The sequence below is a fragment of the Lissotriton helveticus genome, chromosome 12 (assembly GCF_964261635.1).
Source record: "Lissotriton helveticus chromosome 12, aLisHel1.1, whole genome shotgun sequence".
NCBI lineage: Eukaryota > Metazoa > Chordata > Amphibia > Caudata > Salamandridae > Lissotriton > Lissotriton helveticus.
In genome coordinates this window covers 123,211,138-123,225,052 of record NC_136073.1, presented here as the reverse complement: position 1 = coordinate 123,225,052, position 13,915 = coordinate 123,211,138, and the positions used below count along the sequence as shown (strand labels likewise).

The following is a 13,915-nucleotide window of genomic DNA, read 5'->3' as shown; positions in this document are numbered from 1 at the left end:
TTTACCACCACCCTTGGACCCGATTAAGCTACGTCATAAACCGACCGCGGCTGAAATTTTCCTTTCTTCCTATTTGGACGACACTGTCCCAGAATATGCTAATACGAATCCTCCGCCAGTTCAACTTCTACCTCCTGTTAATAATGTAATTACTGTGCCTCCAGTCGTTGGTCCTGTTAATGTGCCAGTATCCCAGGACCAACCCACATTACGTACCCCTACTTTGCTGGTCACGTTACCAGTAGCCGCACATTCAGTATTAACTGACGATTCCAGTTCAGGAGGAGCAGGGGGAGGTATTCCTATCACCCCGCCTCAAACAAAGCGACTGACGCTGAGAGATGCAGCGTTACAACGTACGCCAAAAGTGACTACGTACGAAGCCCTCAAAAAGTATTTCAATGAGTGTGGATCTGATTGTAGATATGACCCAGTATCAGGCGAAGATAGTATGATAATATATTCCATACGTTTACGACGAGTTGCAAGCTTCTTGGTTACCATATCAAATATGGAACAACATCTAGACAGAATATATCACTTCATTCGTACAGGGGAGAAACCAGAAAGTATTCACGAAGCTATGGTACACAGAAAAGTCGAGATTCAAGGCATGATTTTACAATTTTTAATAAATTGTTTAATAAGAGAACAGGATCACCCTGATAAAAACAAAGAAGATATGAAAGTCCTGACCAGATGGAGTGACAATATAGCAGAAGGAAAACACAGAACACAAAATAGTATAGAAACCATGTACAGAAAGATTCGTAAAGAAATTATAAGTATACACCAAAAGGAGGAAGCAATGAGAGTAGCCGAGAAAGAGAATGACTCTTCAGACGAAGAGGTAGACAACGAGAATCCCACCAGAATAGCGTATGTAGGTGAAATGAGACCTTCCGATAGACACACACGCCTAGATTACAAGAAAGCTTTTCCTCCTCCCGTACCAGAACAGTGTTCTCTTGAAGAATTATTCCAGGCTACTGATAAAGTTCTGAAATTACGAATAGGTTACAGTGAGCTTAGTACCATGCATGAACAAGAACTCGCCCGATCAGCAGTTCGATGGACTAGTGATTCTACCACGTATTCAGACGAAGTAGTGGCTCAAATGTTTCTGAAGCTTCCCCCAGGCGAGCAGCGACTGGTGGGTATGTACATGATCCAGCACCTCATCATACTGGATGAGAGTCAGCATTCTGATCCAGGTCCTTTATATAATGTATTGAACGAGTTACTCCTGAACCGATGGAAAGGTCTAGGTACCGATTTAATTAACGTCATTCTAGAACAGCGCCACAAATACAGAACGTTCCTGACTCCGCATTTTGTTTCTGTTCCACCCCCATTCTACATAGATAGACAGAATCCGTTGCGAGAAGTGCATCCTGTTAAGGGAACGGGGGGTGAGCTCGAACGAGTATTTGTTTACACCCCTATAACAAAAATAGAATTACTAGAAATGAAAAAGTTAGTGCCCTGTCACGATAAAGATCCAGCAGGGTTCCACCGTGAATTAAAAGACATGCTCCGTATGGGAGAATACACGTATCCTGATATCATCAAAATGTTAAAGGTCCTGTTGCCTGCGGGCATATATGAAAAACTTAAAGAAAAAGAATGGGAGGTGGGAGAGAAAAAGATAGACTGGACCGCGTTAGAAACCGAAGATAACACACGGGTCCCAGGTACTGGTCTTGGGGATAAAGCCAAAGCATTGCCCGAGTTGTTAATACAAGTCTTGCCAAGATTACTAGCCACGAAAAAGGAAGACTGGGATGCCATCTCAGCCTGTAAACAGAAACAAGACGAAGACACTAGTGATTTTTATTCCAGATTTGAGAAATGTTTCATTATTAATAGCGGTTTGAAAACGAGTAGTGAATCGTATCCACATCTTTTTGTTACCAAACTAGTTGAGAATTCTTTGCCACAAGTTAAAAATCGAGTATTGAAAGTCGAGAGTACATGGCAAGCTAATACCCCGTCCCAAATGCTCCAGATGTTACAGTATCACCAGAACCGAATCAGGGAAGAGCAAGAACACGAAAGAAGACGTATGAAAGACACGAAGATGAAAGTTCTAGTTGCACAGTCTGTTCCAGCAGATAGTCAGAAGAGGGGTACGAATCAAACTGGTCATTCTGCAGCTCCCGTTAAAGGGACATGCAATTACTGTAAACAGCCAGGTCATTATATAAACGAATGTGCAGTTCTGAAACACAACATAGCTACAGGTAAGACGAAAGAGAGACCGCGTCCTCCTAGACAAGAACATGTTCCGCAAAATACGCAACCACCGCAGAACGCACAACAGACAGTTACAGTACCGCAGCCTATAGCTGCCACACAACACGTTACACAACAGATGTACCAGTACGCACAGTCAGATTATCCAGAATATCAGCAGTATTCATGAAATAGCCTAGAGAGAGAAGTTGGCTTGCCTCTCATCGAGATTCCTGTAGATCAAGAGGGTCCCTATGTACACAGTCAAGTATTAGGGAAAGACAGAAAGTTTCTGATTGATACAGGGGCAAGTAGGACTACCATCAGTCATGACGAGGTTCCAGGGGCTCCACTCTCAGGCTCAAGAAATGTTTCCCTGGGATTTTCAGGAAAGCCTATTGTTAATGAAATATCGAAACCAGTTTCCCTAGAAGTTGGTCCATTGTCCCGAACTACAGACTTGTTACTTACGAAATCATGTCCAGAAAATTTACTTGGTATTAAAACATTGAAAGAATTAGGAGCAGTAATCTGCTGTTCTCCGGAAGGAGTGAGATTGTTTTTACGAGATTTTAAAGGTCATTATGTGTTACGTGATTTTGATCCAAGATTATTAAATGTACCACAGCATTTATGGGCGCAAGGTCCGACTGATGTAGGTTGTATGCATATTACACCATATCGTGTCACTCTGAAACAAGGTGTTGTATTACCACGAATCCGACAGTACAAGTTGCCACCCGAGGCTGTAGCAGCCTTATCGAAAATCATTGACGAGCTCATCGCTCAAGGAGTAGTTGTAGAAACTGACTCCAATGTATGTAATTCTCCTATCATTCCGATTCTTAAACGTACTGATCCAAATGCACCTCCAGTTTATCGATTAGTGATTGACCTTCGAGAACTTAATAAATGTATCATACCCCAGTACCCTGTGGTTCCAGATATTTCTTCCCTATTGACTGCCATTGATTCTGAAGCTACGTTCTTTACTGTTATTGATCTCAAGAACGCATTCTTTAGTGTCCCCATTCATCCAGACAGCCAGTTCCTTTTCGGATTCTGTTTAAATGGAAGAAGCTATAAATTCACACGTGCACCTCAAGGTTTCACAGAGAGTCCTAGTATTTACAGTCAAGCACTTAAAAGACAACTAGACAGTATTCACATGCCAACTGCCACTGCCCTGCTCCAGTATGTCGATGATCTATTGATCACAGCCCGTACAGAACGTGACTGCGAACGTGCGTCACTGACAGTCTTGTATTTCCTGGCAGACATGGGGCACAAGGTGTCCCCTTCGAAACTGCAATTCTGTGTCCAGCAAGTGGTATACCTTGGACACTTGCTGTCCAAGAGGGGTAGACAGTTGACACCTGACCGTATCCAGTTAATAGCACATCTTCCACAGCCCAAGACACAGAAGGAGGTACGAGCTTTTATCGGCCTCACTTCTTATTGCAGACAATGGATTCCTCAGTATGCATATCTAGCCAAACCACTGATACAGTTAACGACACAGGAGGCAGCCACATCGACTGTCCTCCCTTGGATCCAGGAACATACACTTGTTTTCAATGAGTTAAAGAAAGCTTTATGTAATGCGCCTGTGTTAGCGACACCAAACTACAGTAAGCCTTTTACACTTTTTGTTACTGAACGTGATGGTACAGCATTATCTGTTCTCACACAAGATCAAGCAGGACAACACAAGCCTTGTGCTTATTTTTCCAGCACATTAGATCCAGTAGCCCAGGCTCTGCCTGCGTGCCTCAAGTCAGTTGCAGCCACAGCTCTAGCTATCAGACAAAGTGATTCCATAGTGTTAGGACACTCCCTGACAGTACAAGTTCCACACTCCGTGGAAGTTCTTTTAAACCGAACACAGACTCAGCACCTGACAATTGCACGTTTAACGGGATATGAACTGACACTGTTTCAGCCACATATAGACATCAGACGCTGCAACATTTTAAATCCTGCTACACTGTTACCCTCGATTACGTCAAATCCTGCCACACATGACTGTGTGGAAGTTATCAACACCATGACAAAGCCAAGACAAGACTTGACGGACATTGCATTACCTGATCCAGACCTGACACTTTACGTGGATGGTTCATGTATGAGAACAGGTACAGGAGAACTAGTAGCCGCGTATGCAGTGACTACTGAAACTGAAGTTATAGAAACATATCGTATTGACACCTTGTCTGCTCAAGCAGCAGAGCTCATCGCTCTGACCCAAGCCTGTATACGAGCCAAGAACCTGAAAGTAAACATATATACAGATTCGCGTTATGCATTCGGAGTCGTACACGACTTTGGAGTCCTATGGCAAGAAAGAGGTTTCATGACCTCTCATGGAGCCAAGATTCAGCATGGCCCCCCCATTCAAGCTCTGTTAGAAGCAATACATTTACCGAAAGCCATTGCCATTATGAAGTGCAAAGCACATACGAAAGCCACTGACACCATTTCCCAAGGTAACGATCTAGCAGATCGAACCACCAAGCTTACAGCTCAGACCCCAGACATTCCAGTTAACACGACAAAGACAGACGTTCCAGTCCAGATGACTTGTATGACAGTTAAGGACCCTACACAAGACGTACTAGACATACAGACACATGCTACCCCAGACGAAATCAAGAAATGGTCTGAACAAGGAGGGGTCCAGACAGATCAGGGATGGTTGACGAAGGGAAAAGCCACATGGTTTCTCCCCGACTCTATGGTTCAAGTCATTATTAATACAGCACACAGTCCAGCACACTTAGGAGAAAAAGCCATGTTAGACAGCATCCAGAACCTTTGGTTTAACAAGCATTTACGAGCAGCAGCCAAGAAGAAAGTACGTACCTGCATGATCTGTTGTCAGTTCAATCCAGGTAAAGGTGTTCCGGTGGAACAAGGTGGATTCCATCCTCCTGACCACCCTTTTGAAGTCCTCCAGATGGATTATATTCAGATGGATCGATGTCGAGGTTTCAAGTATGTCCTCATAGTAGTATGCGCTTTGTCCAGATGGACAGAAGCATATCCAGTCCCAGATTATACTGCCGCGACCACTGCCAGGCAGTTGGTTCGTGAGTTTTTCCCCCGCTATGGTTTGCCCAGGGTCGTGTATTCAGACAACGGCCAGCCATTCTCATCCGAACTCATGAAACAAGTATCTCTTCTGTTAGGGTACCAGTGGAAGTTCCACTGCGTACGACACCCCGAGGCAGCTGGCCTCGTCGAGAGACACAATCAGACTCTGAAAATCCGCATTGCAAAAGTTTGCGCAGAGAAAGGCGTAGATTGGATGGTAGCCCTGCCAGTCGCCCTTTTCTATATGAGAATGGTCGCCCACTCCCGTTCAGGTCTGTCACCGTATGAAGTAGTATTCGGACGTCCCCCGAACATGTGGGGTACACCTATGCCACGTAAAATTACTGATGTTGACAGTAATATGCTGACAGATTACCTAGCTTCCTTGATGTCTGCACTACTCTCTTGTCGTTCACAGGTCGCGGCTGCCTTTCCAGACAACACCCAAGTGAAACCGCACGAGGTCATTCCAGGCGACCTCGTTCTAGTGAGGAATTTTGATCGTTCAAGTCCGCTGGAGCCCCGCTGGAAGGAGCCAAAACTTGTTCTGATGACCACAAGGACCGCCGTAAAGCTAGAAGGAAGAAAAGGGTGGCTTCACTCCAGCCATATCAAGCGTTTTCATGGACTCCGTCCAAAGACTTTTTTCAAGGACTGCCCCGATACTGACTCTAAACTCCCCCTGTTAGAGAAAACTCCGCAGCAGGAGTATAAAAACAAGTTAAGGTCTAGCAAGTCAGACAGTTTAATTGTTTAAGTCCCTCTCGGGTGAAGCGGTTAGACAGGTTCCTGACATGTATGAGATAGACCCCCATAGTGAGAGAGTTAGACGAAACTCCAAGAAAATACGTTATTGTAAAAATCTGCGCAGCCGATGCGTTATTACGTTATTGTTTATGTTATTTCTGAGTCTTACGATTACATGCATAAGTTACGTTTTACATGTATTTTTTCCTCCTCTTGATTCACATGTACATCTTTCCTCTAATGATACAGTAGAGCACACTTTTAGTGAACTACCTCCTCACGAGTTATCCTATCGACTTGCCATGCGCAACAATACTTTTATACGAATGTTACACTATTCACACCAGACTAGCAATGCCACTAATTGTTGGGTGTGTGGTCGACTCCCCCCTTTTCAGACACCGAAGGGAGTTCTGCCACTCTTTCCCTATCCGTTTTCACACAATGGTTCGTGTGGAGCATGGTTTACGATAACATCATCCTCAGACGATAAGTCCCTTTTGAATAGAACATGTTTCCCAGACAAGGAAGGTCTTTCCCATAGAACAGAGTTAGATCTAGAAAATGAAGTATATGATCTAGGTAATTATTCTTTGAATTTCATGGTTTTGAATGTTCAGTCCGAGACTACTCCAGACTTGCCTGCTATTACAGTTCTACCAGTGAAAGGCGAATTATGTATCCGAAAGAATGGTTCAGTACATCTAGGACACAGTGATTGTAATACTGTGGTCGAGTATAGTGACAGTGGGAAATCTAATTTCAAAGCCTCACGTCATTCGTATTTTGTATGTGGTCAGACCGCATATGTACGTCTGCCCCTAGATTGGGATGGAACATGTTACATTGCCTTCCTACTGCCACCAGTTTTCCTAGCCCCATCCGATTATCACAGAAATACACATCTAGTACACATCAGACATAGAAGGGAGATCGAGTCCCCAATTGTCGATCAAACTGAAACTGCCTTAGAACAGTATACAGACTTCAATAAAGGTTTCTTTTTCTTCATAGGACCTATCCAGAATAGTAAACTAATACGTAGATTAACCAGAACCCTTGAAGCAGTAGTGAATGAGACTACTTCCGCTCTAGGTAACTTAACAGAAGAACAATCTGCTATGAGATTTGTCGTTCTTCAGAACCGCCTTGTTCTTGACGTCATACTGGCCGATAGGGGCGGAGCTTGTAGAGTCATCGGATCTAGTTGTTGCATTTTCATTCCTAATAACGCACCGTCTGTTTATTCAGCTATAACAAGACTTCATAAGATAGCCCATCAGTTGCACCAGAATCCAGGCACCTGGACATGGTCCGGTTGGCTCTGGAGTGTAATATCTGCCTGGGGATGGAAAGTGCTGTCATTCCTAGGAATAGTAGTAATGATCATATTCAGTTGTTGTCTCTGTTTACAATGTGGCCCTGCGATTTGCGGCTTGTGCGCTACCTCTTGTATTCCAAGTCCAAAGTCCCATTCCCAGAAGATAAGAAACGAGCAAATGATGCTGTATGAACAGATAGATGGTATCATGAATATTGATGTTTCCTGAAGAAAACGTAGGGAACAAGGAGGGAATGAGGAAAATTGAATTTTTGCCCTGTCATGTGTCCCTACGTGTTCCCCATTATATGTTATATGTGCATGATCGCTATGCATATTTACCCACATAACCGAATAAAGACGCAATTATAGTTGTGTCCAACGTTAGTATGCCAGTTATCCAGTCCTCGTGAAAGCAACGAGTTTTAGGCCTATGTTGCCAACGTCTTTACATTGTGCACGTTAATTCATCGAGTTGTCCCCGTTTCTAGGCCTCACGGGGCCCGGACACCAGATTCAAGCTCAAGTCTCCTGAAACCACTCCGAGGAGCGATGCAGCCCCTCCCGCATCCCTGACCCTTCACTTACTTTCTGCCAAGCAGCGCGGTGCCCAGCCTGGCCTGCCTGCCTGTCTGCCAAGAATATGTTATGCCTCTAGTTATCAGTTCAGCTCCCCGGCTTCACATTCCTAAGCTAACGAACCGCATAAACATCTTCATCTATAGTCTAGTCTTCCTGTCTCCATGCAAGAGAATTACTGAATTAGTATCCATAGAAGATTCATAGCACACGCAATACATGTAGAATATATGCATGCACCAGCCTTAGTGACAAGTAGCCTTTGCCCTGATGACTTTTAGATTCTATCAACATGTTCTCCAAACACGAGATATCAGATATGCTATAGGTACATGTCGTCCTGACATCCCAGACTTTAGTCTCCTCTTCTAGTGCCAGAAGTCAGAGCCCCCAGCTCTCCCCAGTTACACGTCATAGCCCGTTTGCGCGCACCAGTAGGTTAAAGGTTCCAGCTGCCCAGATAGCCCCCTCCATGTATCCACCCATTTATGACCCTTCTGTGACGTTTACATCACATGTCTTCGTGCACGCCCTGTGCACGCCTTCTTTTTACGCCCATGTGTTCTTATCTTCCGTTTGTCACTTGTTACGCCTACTGTATGCAATGCAATTGTACTGTTTTACTATATATACTGTATAATGTCAATGAGACGTTGCAGCTGCCATTCCCCTTTCCTTGTGTCTGTCCCTTCCTGAACCTTTGCAGGTGATGGAACCCGATAGTCCATTGGCTCGAGCCATCTGATTAAAGCCCATTCGACTCGGATACCACGGATTCTGCCTCTTATTTATTGAGCTATCTGTTTCAGTTAATGCATAGAAAAATAGTACCGGTAATTAATTATTTATTTACCACACAATAACTAATGTCATGAGAAGTGGAATAGTAGGACCCTTGTTAAGACCTCGCAGGAAGCTATTATTGTGCCAAGTTTTAAAAAGGGGGGCAGGGGCCAACCACACTGCTATCGTTCCATTTCCCTTCTTGACAGCACAGTTTAAATTCTGGGCAGGGTTATCTTGTCCAAATTGGAACTATGGGCAACAGAGACCCAAGCACTGTCGGACTTTCAATTTAGGTTTCGGCCAGGGCTAGGAATTGCAGAACAGACCCGTAATCTCTCCCTAATAATGCAAAAATACATAAAGGCACAAAAAGGCTGTGTCCATCTAGCCTTTATGGATTTAGCATGTGTCTTTGACACAGTAGATCATTCACAATTATGGCCACTTATGGCAAAGATGGGTATTGATGGTGCTATTATCACACTGCTCACTAGGCGTCATGATCAAACATCAGTTAGAGTTCGTTATAATAGGAATGGTGACCTAACAGAATTATTTGTCTCCAATATTGGGGTCAGATAGGGGTGTGTGTTGGCCCTATTCCTCTTCTTACTGTATATTAATGGGCTCGGTAAATATTTGTGTAAGGGGGAAGGACACTGCAAGTGCAAATTTACACCAAATACCATTCCTCCTAAATGTGGACAATGCTGTTTTCATAGTGAGAACAGCAAATGGACTCCAATCCCTCCTTGATGCTTTTAATTTATTTATGATAGATCTAGGGCTCAAAACTAATCACACTAAATCATGTGTTATGAAGTGTGTCCTCAAAAAAGCGAAGATGAGGACATTTATGTTAGGAGGGGAAGAAATAAAAAAAATAACATTTTAATTGGAAGTTTTAAACAAGTATTAGAGCAATGGTCGATAGAAGCTGTTTTTACATTATCTAAAAGAATAAGGCATAAGCCAATTAAGTAATTGCTTTATGTGTTTAAAAGTAAATGTTTGTCTGTTGTTTCTTTTGGTGCTGGTATCTGGGGATATACAAATTGCAATATGCTGCAAAAAAATAGACAATAAATGTATTAGGAGATTGCTGGCAGTGCCCCAAAGTACCCCTATATTTTTCTGTCATGAGGAAGTTGTGCTGGGTTACTTAGAAGAATATGTAAAACTGCAACCGTTGTTGTTGGTGTTGGGCAAGAATTTGGAAAAACACAGAAGCCCAATTTTGCAGAGAAATGCTGAGATTGTTTGAATTTAGATAACAGCCTAGAGATTCCTTGGCTCAGGTATATAACATGGAGCTTTCTAAAGATGGGCACTCCGGAATATTTCCCAAACCCAGATACCCTCATAATGTTTATAAATTCTTTTTTATCATTATTCCCAGATACACTGTCCTGGGGGTAACCCCCTAAACGGATAGAGTTATACCGGCAACCCCAAGCACAGTCTGCACTTTATTTACAGTTAAGTCTAAATGAAAGGCAAACATTTTTGCTGACGAGTTTACGTCTTAAAACAATACACTTTCTGGTAGCGTTTCCAATCCAAGGCACATGCTTCTCCTTACTCCCCCCTTGTCCATGTGATGGTTTTACATATCAAAGTACTAATCACGTTATTTTATTTTGCACACTCTCTACTCCCCAGAGAAGGCAATCCCTTTGTCTGTTACCATTAGCACAGAAAATTAGGAATCATGAGACAGCTCTGACTTACATATTATCCTTAGAGAACACAGATATTATATATGCTGTTTTAAATTATATTTTAACAGTTTTCAGGATACCTAGTAAATATTAAGGGGTCTATTAGTATGGCGGTTGGGAAAGCACCCTGACCGCCGTGGTAGCGGGAAAAGACCGCCTGCCAGGACCGCGGCATAACTGCCGGTACAATTAGTAAGCTCCACAGTCAAAATCCGACCGCGGCGGTACATTTGCGGCCTTTAACGTTGTGGCGGTTGCTGCTGCCAGCAGCACCGCTGCGATGTAAAAAGGAGCATGTCCTGCATATCCCTGCGCTGCATGGCAGGCACGGCACAGTGCCTGCCACCTGGTACAGGGACATGTAGGAGGGGACCATGGGTACCCCCCAGTGCACCCACCACCCCAACAGATTAGGGACCCACAATGGGCCTCCAGTGACATTCTCCGCATGCCTCTCCATGGCGATTCCACAGCAGCGGAAAGGCTGGCTACTGCCGGCATCATGATCATGCCGGCGGAGCCTGGCCCTGCACCGGCCTCATTTTAGCGGTCCAGGTCCACCGTGGTCATCACTGCTAATGTGACCGGCGGTTTTCTGGGGTTTCGATCACGGACAGATGGCCGCTGCCGGCCCCGCGTCCGCCATCCTAATAGATCCCTAAGTCTGTATCACGCCCCTTTTTAATGAAAGCAATATGTATTTATTTATGATTTTATATGTAAAAGTATTGGGTTTGGTGCAAAATGTTATGGCTCAATTGGAGTTGAATAAAGTATTTTGACTGACTGACTGACTGCAATGCAGGGTCATTCTCTGCTTTAGTTAAACCTTTTTAGGGGATTTTAAGTATTGAAAAAGGCAGGAATCAGGAGTAAGGATGTTAAAAAACCTTGGAGGCAGACAGATAGTGCCCAGCATCTAATTTGTTTCTAGTCAATGAACCCCCATGTCCCTCTCAACACCCCTGGTGCTGAAGAATGCCACCTGGAAATCCACCCAACTAGTGATTGCCATTTTGTTGAGGAAGTAAATTACTCCCAAACCTTTGTATATTGTGTAGACTTATTCTTAAAAAATATTAACTGAGGCCCTGGTGTTTTTAAATGGAAGATCTGCCTTCAGACATGTCCACAATCATTCACAACCTTACCAGAGGGACCCAGAACAGACAGATCTAACATGGAAGAAGAGTAGTTATGATACACAAACATCCCTTACGTACCTGCCACTAACTACAAAACAATGATCGACTGTCGTCCACCTATGCCCTACCAGGTCTTCCTATTTTCCAAACTCTAACTCGCATCCAAAAATGTCCATATCACTGGTGACTTTAGTATTACTTGCTGAAGATAAATCCACCGCTTGCCTAAAAGGATTGTTGAGAATATGTAAGAGCCTGAATTGAAACATCTTGTCCACCATCCCATCTGTTGCGAAGTGCCACGGGCTCGATACTACTCTCCAAAATGTCTTGCAGATTAGCATCATTAAACCAACTTATGTCATGCTGTCTGACCACACAAGTATTCCCCAAACAATCAAACTCCCAGGCCCTCATCCAAGCAACAAGATGCAAAGTAAGCTCTCCTAAAGAAGACTACTAACATTCACTGCATTTAAATCCAAGCTCATGGATAACCTCGCCCAAATCAACCATGACTTACCTGAACAAATACTTTCTCAAACACTGCCCCCAAGCCATCACACAAGTCATAGAAAGGTACACCACCTCCAGAATGGCCAGAACAGACCACAATACAATTCCCTGGCTGAACACCATCCGGAAGAAGCCATGAACAAAAACTATTAGATTAAGGAAAAGTGAAACGGAAAGGTAGGGACAGCAGAAATAATACATTTACAAACTTAGTATCAATTGCTTCAAATTGTTTCCAATAATGTCCATTAAGCAACTGATTTCGCAACCTTCAATATTCTTGGAAGAGATCCAAAAGTTATAGATGGATTAGTTAATGGAATCAGGTATGAAATTCTGGAGCAAGAAAGGGCTTCTGCATATGGCAGGCACTTGAGGAACAAAGTGGCTCTCATCCTTCTCTATACATTTGAGAGCAATATCTTTCAGCTCTACCAGACTCCTGTGAGTACTGTGACCTGTCCAGGACTATTGAACAGTTCTGCTTGTTAAACCTGTTGGAGAAGCACCTGTTCTTTCAGTCTCGACTTATGACAATTCAATAAACTGCATCATTTTTGGAATCGTTTTGAATGGTTCTATTTGGTGGTAGAGGCATCTTTGGAAGAGACACAACAGTGATTTTCTTTCATAATTGTGTAAGCGGTGTTGGTCGTTTTGTTAAGCAGTTGTGGTTGCTCATGGCAATAAAGTAACCCAAAAAAACAGGTCATCCATTTTGAAAGACCAGTAACAAACCCTCCTACAGGATAGGGTGAGGTGGTTATTCTTCTAAAAAATAAGGATCTATAATTGAATCAAAGAAGCTGGTTACTGGCAGTGTGTACTCCAAGTCACACAAGACCAGTTCCTGTCGGCAGAAGCCCATCGATGAATCGTTTTGTTGCATGCAGGAATTGGTAGGCGGGAGCCTAGTCTTGAAGTCGGTAGTCTCCCACCTGATTCGGGGGGGGGGGTGGCACATACCTGCATGCTGGCGTGCAATACCCAATAGGCTGAAAGGGCTTCAGCCTCCCCCCCTCATTGTGTTCGGTAGCTGGGGCTGGACTTATGTGGGTGTCTGACCCAGAAAAAGCCTGGGCAAAGTATGAGTGGAGAAGAGTGCTTTGGAATAAATATTTTCTTTTCTTCGACAGACAGCTTTTCTTGCTGCTTGCAGAATGTTCAAAAGAGGCGGTGAGGGATCACAGGTGATTCACAACATCCAGGACAAAACCCCCATAGTGGGGATTATAATTGTGCAAAGCAATGTGCTTTACTGATCACCCTTTGTTTTAAATATAGAGAATGCTTGCCCATTAATGTTGGTATGTGAGACCGCAGCTGCACTTCCTGTGCTTCCAATCAAATAAGGCAGAAATCCCAAATTGTCTTGGTTTATAATTGCATTCGTATAGCATTTCCTACTCCTGTGAGGGGTAATACATACTAAAAGGTGAAGAAATACGTTTTTTAATTGCATTGACCATCCAGCGGTCCAGACTTTTCTGTCAATAGCAAGGGGGAATCGTAGGAAATTGTGGTTTTGGTTCTAAAAGTGCCAAGTACTGACTAAAACATAAGAAGATGCTAAATGATGCCGGCAAAATAGGGGCGGGGTCGATGGATAGCAAAGAAGGGCCGTGGGTAGCAGTCCCAATCCTCTGGGCAAAGTGTTCCTCGCTACCTGTCGCTTTTTATTTGTCCAGTTTGGTTTATATACAGCAAACCCAGACCAAAGGCAACACAAAATCAGATGTGTTTTCTAGGCATGGGGAGATTAAGTGATTTGC

General features: G+C 43.6%; 1 protein-coding gene across 8 annotated transcripts in view; it reads right to left on the bottom strand.

The window, feature by feature from the left end:
- LOC144799967 (beta-galactoside alpha-2,6-sialyltransferase 1-like) overlaps positions 1-13,915 on the bottom strand; it is a 419,348-nt gene that overhangs the window by 213,880 nt on the left and 191,553 nt on the right. Inside the window, exon 1 of one of the 8 annotated variants that reach the window (XM_078671613.1) lies at positions 12,151-12,266. The exons of 6 other annotated variants lie outside the window; for them this stretch is intronic. The gene's annotated coding sequence lies outside the window, so the exon portion shown is untranslated. Of the gene's footprint in view, positions 1-12,150; positions 12,267-13,915 lie in introns of those variants that run through there. One more of the 8 variants, XM_078671618.1, reaches the window with a different exon arrangement.